General features: G+C 41.9%; 1 long non-coding RNA gene across 2 annotated transcripts; it reads right to left on the bottom strand.

Annotated features, from left to right (window-relative positions):
* Nucleotides 1–521: 521 nt before the first annotated feature.
* Nucleotides 522–4,653, bottom strand: LOC307241862. 2 transcript variants are annotated; one of them, XR_013844572.1, is made up of 3 exons: nucleotides 4,549–4,653; nucleotides 1,284–1,435; nucleotides 522–1,065 (listed from the first exon to the last, which is right to left on the bottom strand). It is a non-coding gene; the product is annotated as an uncharacterized lncRNA (long non-coding RNA). The 2 variants fall into 2 exon arrangements; XR_013844573.1 differs by having other exon boundaries at nucleotides 1,294–1,435.
* Nucleotides 4,654–8,213: the final 3,560 nt, after the last annotated feature.

The raw sequence follows: 8,213 nt of genomic DNA, 5'->3' as shown, positions 1-8,213 counted from the left end.
TTTGACTAATGGAATGTTTGGTGTTTCCAATGGAGAACCATGAAGAATGTTTTGATGGCCCCAAACGTACAGTTTAGATCAATGATTCTCAACCTTTTTCATAAGGACCCTCAATTTGATACGCATTAGGCCACGGATCAAATTTGATAACATTCTGTCACTGGGACCCCGGTCTGAGATCTTTATGGTTGTGAGTAAAAGCCTCTGTACCTGTCTGTTCTATAGTTTGGGAGATAACAGTGAAACTTGGATTACAACCCTCTCCAATTCTTCATTTTCAAACAGTACTAACATCTAAGTCTAAACAACTTTGCTGGGACCCCCTGGAACCCCTTGAAGGACCCCCGGCGGTCCCCAGTCTCCACGTCGAGAAACCACCTGTCTAGATCTATACTCTTCATTATATATATTGGATCGGTTTTTACTCTGCATCAGCCAATACTTACAAAAAATCTAGGACTCAGAAGTCAAGTCAAGATCAATGTGCTGTAGAACTTAAAGGAACAAAGTCATGAAGCACAAAGGATAAAACATAATGTATATAGAACATACAGTAAATCTTAATTAGATTCAAAAGAGAAGGAGAAAAAATACATGCTTTCAACAGAGATTCAAGAGTATTGATGAATGGGGTGGCATTTTCATGGAAGGGTATTTCACAAATTCAGGTAAGCAACAGGAAATTTGCGATCACCCTCCAGCTTTAACGGTGCACAGGGGACGGCTAAAACTGTGGAGCCAGTGGAGGGAGGCCAGCATGGGGGCGGTGCGGTCTCTCCTCCAAATCCTGGCGGCAGCATTCTGGACGAGCCGCCCCGGCGTTGGTATCCTTCCAACAAACGAACATCAAGTTATAGCGAAAGGCGTGAGTGAAACCAAACCCTCAAACCTGCCGGTCGCTGTGGATCTTCTCGGCTGTGGGCCCTGTCCTCGCAAACCCTCCTGCGGCCCAGGAAGGTATGTAGGCCACATTCCCTCTCCCTGGCCGAGCATCAAACGGCCAGAAGGAATTTCCCCCGTCGGATACGTGTGCACGTGCATGCACACATACAGTGGTCAAACACACTGCAAACAAAAAAGGAAAATGATGAGAATTGACTTACTCAGAAGTTTCTTTCTGGTCCTGCTGACTTACATGAGAAACCGTGCCTTCACCAGGCACTAGGGGGCCACAGTGAGATATAATCTCCTGGTAGAGATAAATCTGACATAGCAAAAAAAATATTAATAATGACATATTTTACACAGGAGCAGAGGGGGAACACGTAGACGTGCACACTCACACCCCCTCACAGAGGCAGCCTTGTTTTCCTGCAGCTGCCGTCCTGCACGCTGATGAGAGGCGTCTTTGTTTGGCTGCAGTGGAGGAAACTCTTAGCAGCGGTTTGGAGGCCGTTCAGCGCTTCGCTCCACAGAACCGTCGTCCAGAACCGGCCTGGACAGAGAGGGATAAAAAAAAAAAACCTTACACAAGCAGTTTTTTGGGTTTTTTTTTTTTTTTTTTGCTTCATCACTGGTTGGCTAGCGGAGCTGGCGATAGGATGAAGAGGAAGGGGAACTATTCAGGCTTTGTAGAGGATCCCAGAAGCAGATAGCCCCATTCTTCATCCAGGCACTGATCTTCTCTTCCCCACCTCCTTTTCACACTTTTCTCTATGTCATTTTATTTATTTGTATATGTTATTTATTTATTTATTGGCGAGTTATAAAAATCTTGCCATTTTGCTGAGTAAGGCTGAAGAGTGGATTCATTGGATCATCAGCAATAATAACATGCTCAAGGCTCAAGTGACCTTCCCCTTATGAAATAGCCTCCGGATCTATTTACCACAGAAACATCTGGATCATTAGTGAGCCCACGCATCTGATCGGTGCACGTCTGGTCTGTTTTAGCATTTGCAAACTGAGCTCGGTTAATAATTATCTGACCCACTTTCCAGGCTGGTAATAAACAGCACTCAACAACATGATCCCACCATAATCATATCCCACAGACCCTGAACTACAGGGGAGACTGACGTCTGGGGCAAGCAAGCGTCAATCGCAAAATTTTCACATAACCAGGAGTTGTTATTTACAGGAAATTAGAGAAAAATACCACACGGTGCATCATTAATGGACTGTAAATTGCCAAAATGGCAGAATCTGAGATGGTTTTAGCTTTGTATCAGGTCGGCATGACAAAGAACCCTCGAGATGACTCCTTGAAAATTGAACATCATTATGAGGAGAAAAACAGTAATTGTAAAAGCAAAAAATATTTCCTTTCCATTTCCTGTCCATCAGTGCTGCTCGGTAAGATATTCTCTTAATTTGGGGGAGGCTCTTTTTTTTAAATCTATAGGCCTGTCCCGCAATCATAGGCCCCATTAGCATGCTCCATTACCTAATTTCCTCATAAAAAGAAAAGTTACATTCCGCAGCAAAGCAACATTAAATTCCGTGAACAGGTCGAGTCATGACAGGTGACAGGTGACCATGACCTTGTCTACCCTCCTGGTCGGTCAGTGCACCAAGAACTAGGCAGTGGGTTCACCTATTCTACCAATACTGTTCACTATCATGCCTGCGCAGGAAAAATACAGAAATTATTCAAACATGCTCCGATCCTTGCCACACATTTGCAGAGAGACGTGAGGTGCCTTGAGCTGTCACGATTCAGCTGCCATTAAACCTTTTCTAAAAATAATGGCTGATCCGGCATTGACTTTTTGCATTGGACGCCTGCTTATTTGGAGCACTCATTTAGCAGTTCACGCCATCCGAAGACATACCAACACAGTACAATGAGTGACTTGCATGACTGAACACTCACCATGACATAGAATTAGAAGGGGAGGCAGTTTAATGAAACAATACGTTGTCTGGCGTATATATGTCTGGTGGTAGGGTTGGGGTTTGGGGTTTGGAGTCTGGCTGCAGATACGTGCAGGTGCTCCCGGAAGATGTTGAGTCATAATGGTTGTAGGAAGAACTGCAACGTACGTGTTAGATCGATAGCTAGCTCAGCTGGTCTGTGTAAAAGACACGGGTTGTAATCCAAGATGGAGCAGGAAACTCCGATACGGTGTAAATCGAGCTGGTTCAGAGCTCATCTCCGTCTGCAGGTGAGAAATGTTTCTATTAATAGGGGAGCGTCTGAGAGGGTAGAGAAAGAGTCCCCCTTCAGATTGAACTGCAGAACCAGTCGTTATTTTTTATTTATTTATTTGTTTGTTTGTTTGTTTGTTTGTTTGTTTGTTTGTTTAATTTGTTTATTTATTTATTTATTGATGTAAAATAATTATTTCAGTATTTATTATGTTCCTAGTCCATATATTTGCACCACACCAAAATAGTCATAAAGTTAAAAATCACAAGTCATACATTTCTTAGTTTCCTTAATTGTTGTCGCAAGCATGTGAACTTTTGACCTCTGGTCAGATGATGATTCATAGGAAAAGCCTTTTCGGACATCTCTTTGCACATTCCCCAGCTTCTGTTTCCAGTAATTTCCCCGACCCCATTCTGTGGCTCTTTTATTCATCCTTCCCTCTTCTATTCTATTGCTATCGTTTCTACCCCGCTCCCCTCTTCTTCTTCTCTTCTTTCTCTCTCCCCCGTTCTCCTCTTGTCTCATCCATTACCCTTTGCCCCCTCTCTCTGTTGCTCCACTTTGCTCATTCTCTCTAGTCCTCCACCAGTCTCTCCCTTACCCTCCTCCTGTCATCCTGTCCCTCTCTCTCTCTCTCTCTCTCTCTCTCTCTCTCTTTCTCATTTGCTTTTGTGGACATCATAGACTTAATAGTCTCTATATATATATAGAATTTTCGTGTGTTTAATGTGTGTGTGTGTGTGTGTGTGTGTGTGTGCATGTGTGTCTTGGAGCACTGACTGCTGCTGCTGCTCTGCAGTTCTTTGTTGCACCAATAAAATGTCTCACGTGGACGTGACATTTCTCCGCCGGACCCCAAACTCCCTCTCCCCCCTGTCACATTTTTTGGGCATCAGTCCGAACCCAACTCGCTTCCTTCCCAGACCCAGACGACAACAAAAGCCGAGCCATTCCGACACGTACTGCGCTGATGCTCTCTTTATCCTGCCAGACTGGAGTCATTCAGGCCAGTTTGGCTCCCAGTTGTCTCTCCCAGTCTAGCCTGTTTTTTACCCAGCAGAAGGCTTTTTCTGTTTCTCCTTTTTAGCAGCTGGTAAGATTCCAGCCTGTATACTGGGGTCCTAAATAGTCATTTGATAAATATTAAAATAAAGTGCTTGAGGGTAAAATGGACAGGGGGAAAAACCGACACATTTTTTTTTTTACTAATGTACAAGTGCCAGATATTGTGCCTAATTGTGTACTAAGTAAAGGTATTAAATGAAAAAATAAAAACAAATAAATAATAATACTTTCTATTGTTATACAAGTATAATAATAATAATAATAATAATAATAAATATTATTATTATTATTATTATTATTATTATTATTATTATACTCCTCTGTATAAAGAAAAAAATGAAAACAACAATTACTCATTTACAGTAAGGTGGGTAGTTGTAATCACTTACCTGGAATCAGGTTGGGATATTGATATATATTGTTTTTTTATATGCCTCTCTAACTTCCATCTTAAATATTTATGTTCCTCTCCAGCTGTCTCTCTCTCTCTCTCTCTCTCTCTCTCTGTCCCTCCCCTTTTCTTTTTTCCTTCTCCTCTTTTTCCTCCCTTCCTCCACCCCAGCATGCCTTTGCTGCTCTCTCTCTCTCTCTCTCAGCTCCCACCCTTGTCCTCTCATTCATACTCTGTTATCTCCCCCTCCCTGACCCTCCCTGACCCTCCCTCCCTCCCTCCCACCAGCTGATTACAGAAATAGCCGCCTAAGGTCACTCCAACATGATATTGCGCTCACATATGGTGGAGAAATGAAACACCTTGGGTCAGCCGAGGTCGACCCACGTGCATGTGACAAAAAGTGATACGCCCAAACATTGTCATTTTTTTCAGGAGCTCAGATAAAGGGACAATAGTTATCATTTCATTTCAAACTGGACAAATATTCATGTCAAGTCATCTCTTATCACTGGATATAATTGAACTTTGTTTAGTCAGCAATACATCTGCTTCCATGCACACCTTATGCATTGGCCAACATGCATGAGTAACCTCCTTACACACACACACACACACACACACGCACGCACGCACGCACCCACACACACACACACACAAGTAGATATATGGAGGTGGAGCTGGGCTGGAGTTGGGTTAAAGTGCAGTGTCAGTAATGAACCTCTATTGCAAACGCTGCAAACTCAACCTGGGATTAGCTAAATTTCCTCTATTTGTTCATTGAGTTATTTGACGATTTTGCCAAATTTGTATTGTGCATTCTTTATCTCTATGTTTATTTGTCTGGTCTATTGTGAAGTTTATTATTATTTATTTAAATTAAAAATAACATTTTTGCTGCGAACCCCAACAAATTCCTTTACGGATCCATAGGGGGCCACAGGTCTCAATTTGGAAACCATTACATTAGAAGATTAGGATGAGGAAATTGAATGAGCAACTTTTCCCGCTATGGCTAGGTTCTAATGAAATTGCCTATTGTAGATGTTAAAGGAAAAGCTTCCCTTGATTTCCATTAATCAGCGGTATAGCTCTACAATGTCCAAATACTTAGAACGCATCGACACCAACCTGCCTGTAGGTCTGAGCTGGAAGAATACAACTTTGCTTTTTACCGTAATAGCCCTATACACTCACATATTGTATTGGAAAAGGGCATTTCAAAAAGCAGAAATTGTTTCTGCACAGATGACAGGGAAGACTTTGTGTTTTATAAAGTGTTGTGTCCAACATTCAACGTTTCTTGTACACACCGGCAGAAGAAATCAGATTAAAAGAGCTAGTGGCGGCTGCCGTTGGCGTCACCAATGCAGATCTCATTGAGACTCACTTTGCTTTAAATGCGAACGAGCTGCCCCACTCCCGACGCCCCATTCCTAAAGTGGTTGTGGCTTTCTGCCCGTGCCTCCTTAATACTATGGTTACGGTGGGTATTTAGAGACAAGAAGACACACTGGGGACATCACCAGCCATTCTCTCGTTTTATTCTCTAATTGAAGAGTGTTGACAAGATGGAGTTCATTTTATAACAAACTGATTCCATAAACTTTATTGTGTATCCTGCAGCAAGTAACGGCAGTAACTTTTGAGAAAATTACATCTAATACATTACCTCAGCTATTAGCGTTAGATAGTACTAAATGACAAAAACACGCAGCACAATCAGCACAACAGTTGGTATTAATTCCTCTTACGGGAAAAGGTTGGTAGAGCAGTCAGACACAAAGTGGTTAGCACACAAACAAACAATTACAAGGCAGTTCAACCTGTCTTGGTACATTTTAGATCTTAGATAGTTATATATAAGTTTGAGCTTACCGATGGCACGTTCACCTCCAACAACTGCTACAGGCATTGTACAGAATATTTGCAGTGCAATGCACACCTCTCCAAAAATGCTCTGTAGCTGCATCTTGTACATGGCAAATAGGAGCTCTACAGTAGAAAGACCATCTGAAAAAGTAGCTCCATTTATTGTCTTTAGATGTCACACTTCATTTTCAATCCAGTTGTGAGATCTTAAGAGTACTTGTTTCTCAATTTGTGGCAAGATACATGAATTTGGTTTTCAGTCATTTTCCTAAATGTAAGTTGCAAAAACTCCTCGCATATAGATGCAATTTGGTGGAACCGGTTGGAACACTGGTTCATCGTCTCCGGCCCGCTGCCGGGCCCCAGCTTTGTGGACAACCTTTGCACCTTCCTAAACCGTCCAAACATCTTCAGACATGATGGAGTACATCCAAACTTTCACGGATCACGTCTCCCCGCATTGAACATGGAACTTACGCTGAAATCCTCTGTTCACTGCTGATGTTCGGTGAGTCCGAACCACTCTACTGATATTTATGACTGTCACTCTGCTTTAAACATTCCTCTATTAATTATAAACCATAGACCAAAATCACGTAACTTCCCTGTAACAGCAATCGAAACAATTTACCACCGGTTCGGACTCCAACTATCAGTCCCCCGCAAAGCCATGCACCAAGAACAATAAAAATGTCTCCATTCTATGTCAGGTCACTAACAAATAAGTCAATTTTAGTTAATTTGCTTATAAGTACCCATAACCTGGATCTCTCTCTACTGACTGAGACCTGGCTGGACAGAAATGGTACAGTTTCAGTCGTTGAGACAGCACCTCCGAATTTCAAATTCATACAAGTCACTAGAGCTGATAAGAGGCGGTGGAATAGCTGCTGTCTTCTCTTATATCAATACTTGCAAGGAAATCCTCCTCGGAGAATTCATGTCTTTTGAACACCTTGCTTTATCTATAAACTGCAGTGCCTTGATTTTAATCACCACTGTCTATCGGCCACCAAAATCTAAATGTGGCTTTCTTGATGAATTCTCTGAACTACTGTCCAAGGTCTCCGCTGATTATAATTGTGTAATTATCTCAGGTGATTTTAATATTCATGTTGACAATCAAATAGACCAAGATGCTCAACACTTCATTAGCCTATTGGAGGCCTTTGACCTCAGTCAGCACGTTTCTGGACCCACCCACAATAAGGGGTATACTCCGGACTTAAGTCATGTCAAAAGGACTAAATATCACTGTACCATGTGTCATGGATGTTGCTATTTCAGATCACTGTTGCATTTTCTTTGACGTGTCTGCTCTTCCTGTACAACAGAGGGGTACCCGAACAATTAGAAAACATATCATTAACAAAGATACCATTGAAACCGTCAAGAGAATTGTAAATGAGTTAACGCTGTTCATGGAAGCCTCAACTTAGGATCCTGTGAACAACTTCTACTCAAAAATACAAAATATCATTGACAACATTGCACCTGTTAAAACTAAAAACAAAAAGCTCCCTAGAGAAATTGAGCGGTTGTTTGGCAGCTTAGAGAGAGTGTCGCCAGGCACAACGAAAATGGAGAAAGACAAATCTTCAGGTTCATCATGAAATTTACAAAGATAGACTCAATCAATACAACATAGCAATTAAACAGGCCAGACAGTCTTTCTTCTCTAAAATCATTAATGAAAATATCAACAATAGTAAGTGCTCCTCTCCACTGTTGATCAACTTATTAATCCACCATCTACAACCCCGTCAGAGATGCTGTCCACTAAAAAATGTG

Source organism: Zeus faber, assembly GCF_960531495.2.
Source record: "Zeus faber genome assembly, chromosome: 16".
Classification (NCBI taxonomy): Eukaryota; Metazoa; Chordata; class Actinopteri; order Zeiformes; family Zeidae; genus Zeus; species Zeus faber.
This window is presented reverse-complemented; position numbering and strand designations above follow the sequence as displayed.